Here is a 12,176-nt window from a genome sequence, read left to right on the forward strand (position 1 = left end):
TAGCTAAAGGGTTTGGTGAGCTCAGGGGGCTTAATGACCTTCAGTGCTTGCATGTGATAGGAGATTGATCAACAGATAACCACTGAGCAGCTGGTTTGCACAAGGCATAGACTAAGGATATAATACATCTTTAAGTCTTAAAATAACTCTTCCTCTCAAAGTGATTACAATCTAACAGTGGAGGGAAGTGAATAAGCAAAATGTTTGTGATAATTTTTAGGAACAGTACAAGAGGTTCTCTAGACAGAACATGCTTATCAATTGAGAGGCATAAACACTGAATGCTATGACATCAGGAAGCAATACTTGAATATGCAAAAGAACCACTGGTGGCGGTCTGGGGAGGTTTCCAGGGCCAAAGAAGAGAGCTGGGAGCCTAAGATACTGAGTAGTTTTAGTTGCCTTTCAGGATCCGTCAGGCCAGTGGGTTGGTGGGGGCAGGCTCAGGAGGGACCGAGCCATCCTGGTTGAGGGGAATGGAGGGGCAGATTCTGGCTGGACAGAGTTTCCCCACGGCAGCTTCTGCCCTTCTTGGCTGGGATAAGAGGCAGCAAGGCAGCCTGCATCTTCACTAGCCAACTTAGAACAGAGCCAAGGAGTTAGTCAGCTGGCAGCAGAACTGGCTGGGCATCTGTGTCTGGGGGAAAGGTGTCAGCCAGCCAAGAAGAGGAAGAATGCGCCCATGTGTGCACATATATGTCAATACAGGGCATGTGTGTGTAGCCATACCCGGAAGAGGGGGAAGTGTTATTGTAATTATGAATGAAAACAGCACAGAAATCGGGAGAACCCCATTGCCTCCCAAGTTCTCTATCCCAACTGCCAGCTCCCTGATAAGATGGCAGGACACCTGCCACCTCCTGTAGCTCCCGCAGCCACTTGCCAGGTGGCATGAAGCTCACTCCATGCCTGGCTTGGTCACAGCTGGCCTGGGCTCCCCTGCTCTCAGAGAGCTCACCTTGATCGCAAGACAAGAGGACAGGACGGGGAAAGACTTCGTCTTAACGCTTAATAATTTTATGATTCCATGAAGGAAGGAGAGAGCAGAGTGTCAACACACAGATTTAGCCCAGACTCTTGGATGGACATAGTTTGGTAGATAGCACAGAAAGAGAAAACACTTCTAAATACACGTTTTGAGTGAGTTTCCCCTTTGATGCTTATTGCCTACAGAAGAGAAGACTAGACCGTCCACAAGCTTTTACTGAGATGAGGAAACAGGGTTTCTTCACCCCAAATCCTCCTAAGCTTTTTCATTAACATTTTTTCAAAACATTCATTGATTTTTTTCTTATTATTATACAATATATGCTTATAGTCAAAAATTGGAAACGATAGGAAACTATAAAAGGAATCCATAATCTACCATCCACCCACTTTAAGAACTTCCACAGGCCCTCAACATGCCTATCATAAGATGCCCCCATCACATTAAAATACACCCACATCCCACATTGATGGTTATCGAGATGAGTTGAAATTGTCTAGTTGAGATAATGTCATATTTTGGAGACTTTTGATTAAATGTTTTTTCATTTTAATGTTGCCTTTTTAAAAATTTTGAAGCCAATATATTGTGTTTTCCACATCTGAAATACTTTTTTATTCTTTTTTTAAATTTTATTTTATTATTTTTTTATACAGCAGGTTCTTATTAGTTATCTATTTTATACATATTAGTGTATATATGTCAATCCAATCTCCCAATTCATCCCACCTCCACCACGCCCCCCACTCCCCCTGCTTTCCCCCCTTGGTGTCCATACGTCTGTTCTCTACATCTGTGTCTCTATTTCTGCCCTTCAAACCGGTTCATCTGTACCATTTTTCTAGATTCCACATATATGCGTTAATATGAGATATTTGTTTTTCTCTTTCTGACTTACTTCACTCTGTATGACAGTCTCTAGGTGCATCAGCATCTCTGCAAATGACCCAATTTCGTTCCTTTTTATGGCTGAGTAATATTCCACTGTATAGATGTACCACATCTTCTTTATCCATTCATTTGTCGATGGGAATTTAGGTTGCTTGCATGACCCAGCTATTGTAAATAGTGCTGCAATGTATATTGGGTGCATGTGTCTTTTTGAATTATGGTTTCCTCTGGGTATATGCCCAGGAGTGGGATTGCTGGGTCATATGGTAATTCTATTTTTAGTTTTTTAAGGAATCTCCATACTGTTGTCCACAGTGGCTGTATCAATTTACATTCTCACCAAAGTGCAAGAAGGTTCCCTTTTCTCCACACCCTGTCCAGCATCTGTTATTTGTAGATTTTCTGATGATGCCCATTCTCACTGCTGTGAGGTGATACCTCGTTGTAGTGTTGATTTGCATTTCTCTAATAATTAGTGATGTTGAGCAGCTTTTCATGTTTCTCTTGGCCATCTGTATGTCTTCTTTGGAGAAATGTCTATTTACGTCTTCTGCCCATTTTTTCATTGGGTTGTTTGTTTTCTTAATATTGAGCTGCATGAGCTGTTTATATATTTTGGAGATTAATCATTTGTCTGTTGATTCGCTTGCAAATATTTTCCAACATTCTGAGGGTTGTCTTTTCGTCTTGTTTATAGTTTCCTTTGCTGTGCAAAAGCTTTGAAGTTTCATTAGGTCCCATTTGTTTATTTTTATTTCTACTTCTCTAGGAGGTGGGTCAAAAAGGATCTTGCTGTGATTTATGTCATAGACTGTTCTGCCTATGTTCTCCTCTAAGAGTTTTATAGTATCTGGCCTTACAGTTAGGTCTCTAATCCACTTTGAGTTTATTTTTGTGTATGGTGTTAGAGAGTGTTCTAATTTCATTCTTTTACATGTAGCTGTCCAGTTTTCCCAGCACCACTTATTGAAGAGACTGTCTTTTCTCCATTGTATATTCTTGCCTCCTTTGTCATAGATTAGTTGACCATAGGTTCATGGGTTTATCTCTGGGCTTTCTATCCTGTTCCATTTATCTATATTTCTGTTTTTGTGCCAGTACCATATTGTCTTGATTACTGTAGCTTTGTAGTGTAGTCTGAAGTCAAGGAGTCTGATTCCTCCAGCTCTGCTTTTTTCCCTCAAGATTGCTTTGGCTATTCAGGGTCTTTTATGTCTCCATATAAATTTTAAGATTTTTTGTTCTAGTTCTGTAAAAAATGCCATTGGTAATTTCATAGGGATTGCATTGAATTTGTAGATTGCTTTGGGTAGTACAGTCATTTTCACAATGTTGATCCTTCCAATCCAAGAACATGGTATGTCTCTCCATCTGTTTGTGTCATCTTTGATTTCTTTCATCAGTGTCTTATAGTTTTCTGAGTACAGGTCTTTTACCTACTTAGGTAGGTTTATTCCTAGGTATTTTATTCTTTTTGTTGCAGTGGTGAGTGGGATTGTTTCCTTAATTTCTCTTTCTGATCTTTCATTGTTAGTGTATAGAAATGCCAGAGGTTTCTTTGCATTAATTTTGTATCCTGCAAATTTACCAAACTCATTGATTAGATCTAGTAGTTTTCTGGTGGCATCTTTAGGATTCTCTACGTATAGTATCATGTCATCTGCAAACAGTGACAGTTTTACTTCTTCTTTTCCAATTTGTCTTCCTTTTATTTCCTTTTCTTCTCTGATTCCTGTGGCTAGGACTTCCAGAAGTATGTTGAATAATAGTGGCAAGAGTGGACATCCTTGTCTTGTTCCTGATCTTAGAGGATATGCTTTCAGCTTTTCACCATTGAGAATGATGTTTGCTGTGGGTTTGTCATATATGATCTTTACAATGTTGAGGTAGGTTCCCTCTATGCCCACTTTCTGGAGAGTTTTTATCATAAATGGGTGTTAAATTTTGTAAAAGGCTTTTTCTGCATCTATTGAGATGATCATATGGTTTTTATTCTTCAATTTGTTAATATGGTGTATCACATTGATTGATTTGCGTATATTGAAGAATCCTTGCATCCCTGGGATAAATTCCGCTTGATCATGGTGTATGATCCTTTTAATGTGCTGTTGGATTCTGTTTGCTAGTATTTTGTTGTGGATTTTTGCATCTATATTCATCAGGGATATTGGTCTGTAATTTTCTTTTTTTGTAGTATCTTTGTCTGGTTTTGGTATCAGGGTGATGGTGGCCTCGTAGAATGAGTTTGGGAGTGTTCTCTCCTCTGCAATTTTTTGGAAGAGTTTGAGAAGGATGGGTGTTAGCTCTTCTCTAAATGTTTGATAGAATTCACCTGTGAAGTCATCTGGTCCTGGACTTTTGTTTGTTGGAAGATTTTTAATCACAGTTTCAACTTCATTACTTGTGATTTGTCTGTTCATATTTTCTATTTCATCCTGGTTCAGTCTTGGAAGATTATACCTTTCTAAGAATTTGTCCATTTCTTCCAGGTTGTCCATTTTATTGGCATAGAGTTGCTTGTAGTAGTCTCTTATGATGCTTTGTATTTCTGCAGTGTCCATTGTAACTTCTCTGTTTTCATTTCTAATTTTGTTGATTTGAGTCCTCTCCCTCTTTTCAGTTATTTATTTATTTATTTATTTATTGGCTGCATTGGATCTTCGTTGCTATGCGCAGGCTTTCTCTAGTTGTGGCGAGCGTGGTCTACTCCTTGTTGCGGTATGCAGGCTTCTCATTATGGTGGCTTCTCTTTGCTGTGGAGAACAGGCTCTAGGCACGCGGGCTGCAGTAGTTGTGGCTCGCAGGCTCTAGAGCACAGGCTCAGTAGTTGTGGTGCATAGGCTTAGTTGCTCTGTGGCATGTGGGATCTTCCTGGACCAGGGATCGAACCCATGTCCCCTGCATTGGCAGGCAGATTCTTAACTGCTGCACCACCAGGGAAATCCCTAAAGTCTATTTTATCTGATACGAATATTGCTACTCCAGCTTTCCTTTGATTTTCATTTGCATGGAATATCTTTTTCCATCCCCTCACTTTCAGTCTGTATGTGTCCCTAGGTATGAAGTGGGTCTCTTGTAGACAGCATATATATGGGTCTTGTTTTTGTATTCATTCAGCAAGCCTGTGTGTTTTGGTAGGAGCATTTAATCCATTCACCTTTAAGGTAATTATTGATATGTATGTGCCTATTACCATATTCTTAATTGTTTTGGGTTTGTTTTTGTAGGTCGTTTTCTTCTCTTGCGTTTCCCACTTAGAGAAGTTCCTTTAGCATTTGTGGTAGAGCTGGTTTGGTGGTGCTGAATTCTCTTAGCTTTCACTTATCTGTAAAGCTTTTGATTTCTCCATCAAATCTGAATGAGATCCTTGCCAGGTAGAGTAATCTTGGTTGTAGGTTCTTCCCTTTCATCACCTTAAATATATCATGCCACTCCCTTCTGACTTGTAGAGTTTCTGCTGAGAAATCAGCTGTTAACCTTATGGGAGTTCCCTTGTATGTTATTTGTCATTTTTCCCTTGTTGCTTTTAATAATTTTTCTTTGTCTTTAATTTTTGTCAATTTGATTACTATGTGTCTTGGCATATTTCTCCTTGGTTTTATCCTGCCTGGGACTCTCAGCGCTTCCTGGACTTGGGTGGCTATTTCCTTTCCCATGTTAGGGAAGTTTTCTACTATAATCTCTTCAAATATTTTCTCGGGTCCTTTCTCTTCTCCTTCTGGGACCCCTATAATGCGAATGTTTTTGCATTTAATGCTGTCCCAGAGGTCTCTTAGGCTGTCTTCATTTCTTTTCATTCTTTTTTCTTTATTCTCTTCCACAGCAGTGAATTCCACCATTCTGTCTTCCAGGTCACTTATCCATTCTTCTGCCTCAGTTATTCTGATGTTGATTCTTTCTAGTGTATTTTTCATTTCAATTATTGTATCGTTCATCTCTGTTTGTTTGTTCTTTAATTTTTCTAGTTCTTTTTTAAACATTTCTTGCATCTTCTCGATCTTTGCCTCCATTCTTTTTCTGAGGTCCTGGATCATCTTCACTATCATTATTCTGAATTCTTTTTCTGGAAGGTTGCCTATCTCCACTTCATTTAGTTGTTTTCCTGGGGTTTTATCATGTTCCTTCATCTGGTACATTGTTCTCTGCCTTTTCATTTTGTCTATCTTTCTGTGAATGTGGTTTTCATTCCACAGGCTGCAGGACTGTAGTTTTTCTTGCTTCTGCTGTCTGCCCTCTGGTAGATGAGGCTATCTTAGAGCTTGTGCAAGCTTCCTTGCACAAGCAAGGGAGGGACTGGTGGTGGGTAGAGCTGGGTGTTGCTCTGGTGGGCAGAGTTCAGTAAAACTTTAATCTGCTTGTTTGCTGATGGGTGGGGCTGAGTTCCCTCCCTGTTGGTTGTTTGGCTTGAGGCGATCTGACACTGGAGGCTACAGGCTCTTTGATGGTGCTAATGGCAGACTCCAGGAGGGCTCAGGCCAAGGAGTACTTCTTCGAGGTTCTGCTGCCAGTGTCCTTGCCCCGCAGTGAGCCACAGCCACCCCCCAGCCTCTGCAGGAGGCCCTCCAACACTAGCTGGTAGGTCTGGTTCAGTCTCCAGTGGGGTCACTGTTCCTTCCCCCAGGGTCCTGATGCACACACCACTTCGTGTGTTCCCTCCAAGAATGGAGTCTCTGTTTCCCCTAGTCCTGTCAAAGTCTTGCAATCAAATCCCACTAGCCTTCAAAGTCTGATTCTCTGGGAATTCCTCCTCCCGTTGCTGGACCCCCAGGTTGGGAAGCCTGACGTGGGGCTCAGAACCTTCACTCCAGTGGGTGGACTTCTGTGGTATAAGTGTTCTCCAGTCTGTGAGTCACCCATCCAGTGGTTATGGGATTTGATTTTACTGTGATTGCACCCCTCCTACTGTCTCATTGTGGCTTCTCCTTTGTCTTTGGATGTGGGGTATCTTTTTTGGTGAGTTCCAGTGTCTTCCTGTCAATGATTGTTCAGCAGTTAGTTGTGATTCTGGTGCTCTCACAAGAGGGAGTAAGCTCACATCCTTCTACTCCACCATCTTGAAGCAATTTTCACATCTGAAATATTTTTGAGAGTTGTTGTAAAGTCTATAGGCCGCAGGCACTGTGCCTGTTGTGACTAATGGATACAAGGCCCTGTTTAGTGAAAAATACTGTTAATGTTAATATTTAAGAGTATATCCTATCAGTCTCTCAATATATATAAATTTTTCACTGTTAACTTATATGGCCCATATAGTTTTACTTATTTATTTATGTTTGTTTGTTTATTTTTTGGGTGGCATTGGGTCTTCATTGCTGTGTGCGGGCTTTCTCTAGCTGGGGCAAGCGGGGGCTACTCTACCTTGCAGTGTGAAGGCTTCTCACTGCAGTGGCTTCTCTTGTTGCGAAGCATGGGCTCTAGGTGTGCAGGCTTAAGTAGTTGTGGCATGTGGGCTCAGTAGTTGTGGTGCACGGGCTTAGCTGCTCCACAGTATGTGGGATCTTCCCAGACCAGGGATTGAACCAGCATCCCTGCATTGCCAGGCGGATTCTTAACCACTGCACCACCAAGGAAGTCCTATAGTTTTATTCATTTATTTATTTAATAAATTCTATTATTTATTTATTTATTTATTTTTGGCTGCATTGGGTCTTCATTGCTGTGCATGGGCTTTCTCTAGTTGTGGCAAGCGGGGGCTACTCTTCATTGCAGTGTGCAGGCTTCTCACTGTGGTGGCTTCTCTTGTTGTGGAGCATGGGCTCTAGGCATGTGGGCTTCAGTAGTTGTGGTGCATGGGCTCCAGAGTGCAGGCTCAGTAGTTGTATGCTTGGACTTAGTTGCTCCGTGGCATGTGGGATCTTCCCAGACCAGGGCTTGAACCCGTGTCCCCTGCATTGGCAGGTGGATTCTTAACCACTGCGCCACTAGGGAAGTCCTGTAGTTTTAAATACTGTTTTTCCTACTGTGAATGGTTCATCCAGCATTTCCCAAATGGAGATTGGGGACAGAGGTTTATTGTGCCTTCAGGACTCTCTCTATATATAACACACACACATACACACACACTATCCAGGCTCCAGCCTCTGAGTGCAGGTTCTGGAACCACAAATCTGTGAGGTAGAAAGACGTAGAGATAGCTCATTTCCCTTAGTCCTGCATTTCACAGAAGAGGAAACTGAGGCCTGGTGAAGTGACTTGCCCCAGGTCAGTGGGTAGTTAGTGCCAGAAGCAGACTCAGAATTGAGATCCCTGGCCTAGATAGGGGTGAAGAAGCCACTGTTTGCCTCGGGTGCCCTCTGCCCGTGTTTCAGGGCTGGCTCTCCCCTCCATGGGCACCCTGCTCCAGTGCTCTGCACTGCCATAGCCCTCCCATGCCCTCCCACTTCCCACAGCTCCCGGGGCTCTTGCCCTGATTTCCCCATCTAAACTCACTCGGCTGTTTTCCCCTCATTGCCTATGTGTCATGGTCACAGTGCTGCATAAGCAATTAATTTACAAAATGTTAGTAAGTTAAAATTTTTCTTCTCATGGTATAAATATCAGTTGCATATGGGAGAAACTTTGAGGAAATAAAGAAAAAAGAAGCCCATAACCATATCACCCAGAAATGATCATTGTTAAAATGTTGTTGCACAATAAATACAAATAAATAGAACCAATCATTGAGCAGCTGTTCTTTTTTTAAAAATGTCAAATATCTGATATACAAAAATTATTATGCATTCATTCAATAAATATTTATTGAACACCTACTATATGCCAGACACTGCTCTGGGTTTAGGTATATATTAACTGACAAAATAGCCCAAGTCCTTGTCCTCAAGGAGCTACCTTCTAGTGAGGGAAGATAGACAATTAAATAGGAAATATAAAATAGGTTTGGTGGTGTTGAGTAATATGAAGAACAAATGAAGCAGAGTCAGGGAGATGGAGAGGGTGAGGGGTGTTGCTTTGTGTAGGGTGATTAGGAAGCCCTCCCTGAGAGATGACATTTGACGGGGTCCAGAAGGGAGGGAGAGAGTGAGTCCATGCATTCAACAGATATACATCGAATGATGTTTTAGACACTGAGTATATAGCAGAAAATAAGAGACTTTCCACCCTGGGCCATGGTCCTTCTCTTTACTGCAAGACACCTGCTCTATTCTACCCAATGGCTTGAAGACTGAATTGTTCAGGAAAGGAAGGTTGAGGAAAAGCCATGCTTAACATTTTAATAAAGACTTAAAAGGTCTAAAATTAATCAATATCTACCTTCCTCTTATATAAGAAGACATGCTCAACTTTCTCTGCTCACCAGTTCTATCTTAAACCTTTACCATTTTTTTTTCTTTAGTTCATCTTGCTGGTTTTATTTTGCCAAAGTAATCATTATCATTAAAAATGGTTTTAGGGCTTCCCTGGTGGCACAGTGGTTGAGAGTCCGCCTGCTGATGTAGGGGACACAGGTTCGTGCCCCGGTCCGGGAAGATCCCACATGCCGCAGAGCGGCTGGGCCCGTGAGCCATGGCCGCTGAGCCTGTGTGTCCGGAGCCTGTGCTCTACAACGGGAGAGGCCACAACAGTGAGAGGCCCACATACCAAAAAAAAAAAAAAATGGTTTTAAGTAGTCATTATTTGTTTAGATTTATTCATATGTTTTCTAAATGACTACCCACATTTTCTTGCATCTGACTATTTCCTTCTAAGGTTCAGTTTTCTTCTTAGGTACATGCTTCAAAAGTTTCCCTAATAAGGGTCCATAGCGAATTCCCTGGTGGTCCAGTGGTTAGGACTCCGCGTTTTCCTGTGAAGGCGCGAACTAAGATCCCACAAGATGTGTGGCGGGCCCAAAATAAATAAATAAATAAATAAATTTTAAAGGCTCTATAATGGTTAATTCTGTTTTTGTTTGTCATCTGAAGATATCTTTTTTTTTTGACATCTAATTTTTTTATTATAAATGTAAATAGGTGCAAAGGATATATTAATACTTTCCAACATATTGTAATGGTGGTCATTTAAAAATAAAGCTAGGGACTTCCCTGGTGGTCCAGTGGTAAAGAATCCACCTTACAATGCAGGGGACGCAGGTTCGATCCCTGGTCAGGGAACTAAGATCCCACATGCCGCAGGACAACTAAGCCAGCACGCCACAACTACTGAGCTCGCTCCCCTCAACTAGAGAGCCTGCATGCCACAAAACTACAGAGCCCATGTGCCCTAGAGCCTGCGCGCCACAACTAGAGAAGAGAAAATCCGCACGCCACAACTAGAGAGAAGCCCATGCACCAAAACAAAGAGCCTGCACACCACAACAAAAGATCCTGCAGGCTGCAACTAACACCCAACTCAGACAGAAATAAATTAAATAAATTAATTAATTAATTAATTAATTAATTAATTAATAAAATAAAAATAAAGCTGTTATATAACACTACAAAATGTATGCAATGGAATCTAAATACCATAGCAATTTGATATATCCATCATTCTATAAAAAAGAACATAATTTGAAGATATCTTTTTAAATAATTTTATACAGTTTAAAAGTTACTTTCTGAGAATAGATACATGCATATGTATGGCTGAGTCCCTTTGCTGTGCACCTGAAACTATCACAACATTGTTAATAGGCTATACTCCAATATAAAATAAAAAGCTAAAAAAAAAAGCTACTTTCCATTTACAGTTATTGCAAAATATTGGCTATATTCCCCGTATGATACAATACGTCCTTGAGCCTGTCTTACACCCAACAGTTTGTACCTCCCACTCCCCCACCCCTATACTGCACACACACCCCTGCCACTGGTAACCACTAGTTTGTTCTCTGTATCTGAGTCTGTGAAGATGTCTTTAATTTGTCCTTCTTTTTAAAGAATAACACCTATTATTCAGATATAATTCGCATGCCAAAATTCACCCTTTTAAAGTGTACAATTCAGCAGTTTACAGAGTTGTGCAACCATCACCATTGTCTAATTTTAGAACATTTTCATCATCCTCAAAAAGCTGTCACTCCCCATTCCCCTCTCCCTCCAGTCCCTGGCAACCACTAACCTACTTTCTGTGTCTATGGATTTGCCTATTCTGGACATTTCCTGTATATGGAATCATGCAATATGTGTCCTTTTGTGTCTGACTTCTTCACGTAGCATAACATTTTCAAGGTTCCTCCATATTGTAGCATGTATTAATACTTCATTTTTATGGCTAAATAATATTCCATTGTACCATATTTTATTTACCCATTCATCAGTTGATGTACATTTGGGTTGCTTCCATTTTTTAACTATTATGAATAATGCTGCTATGAACACTTGTGTACAGGTTTTTGTGTAAACCCATGTCTTCAGTTCTCTTGGGTATATACTTAGCAGTGGAACTGATGGCTCATACGGTAACTCTATGTTTAACTTTTTGAGGATCTGTCAAATTGTTTTCAGCAGCAGCTGCACCATTTTACATTCCCAAGAGCAACGTATAAGTGTCCCATTTTCTCCACATCCTCATCAACACTTGTAATTTTATTTTCTGCCATCCTAGTGGGTAGGAGGTGGTATCTCATTTTGTACATCTTATCTTGTGAGTTTGTTTTAACACAAACTGTAGCATACTCTACACCCACTATACACTTGCTTTATCCATTTAATTTTGTGGAAATCATGTTCATATGTGCAAAACTACTTATTCTTTTTTGCTGGCTTCATGGTAACCCATTGTATGAACATGCAATCCTGCTACTGGTCATAGACTTAACCAGTCCCCTACTGATAAGCTCGCTGTTCTATTTTTTTCCCCCAATCTTTTGTTATTACAAAAAGTGCTGCAATGGCTGCCTCATATTCTATTCTTCACATGCAGGAGTTGCCTGTAATGATCATTCCTAGAAGTGGAATTCTAGATTAAAGGGCATGTGCATTCTTTTATTTTTATAGGTATTGCCAAATTGATTTCCATAGAGAGTGTACCAATTTATACTCATCAGCAATGTGGGCACATGTTCTTTAAATGGACCCAGGATCATAAGATCAAATTTCTGAAGCTAATGTATTCCTAGTATGTACTCCTGTGTTAGCCAACTATTGAATCACTTCTTTTGAGGGGCTTGGGGATAAGGATACACCTCATATGGAGTTTTCCTTGGTTAGCAGTTCCCAAGGAGGAGGTAGACCCTGAAGCGGGTTTGTCTTGGAGCTCTATCCACCCTTTGGTGGAACAGTGGGGACTCCCTGAAGATGCTGGGCAAGATAATCATTTGTTCATTTATTCCTTCTATCAACAAATATTTACTGAAAGCCTCCAACGTGGTGCTAGG

This window comes from Mesoplodon bidens (assembly GCF_964165515.1).
Source record: "Mesoplodon bidens genome assembly, chromosome: 9".
NCBI lineage: Eukaryota > Metazoa > Chordata > Mammalia > Artiodactyla > Ziphiidae > Mesoplodon > Mesoplodon bidens.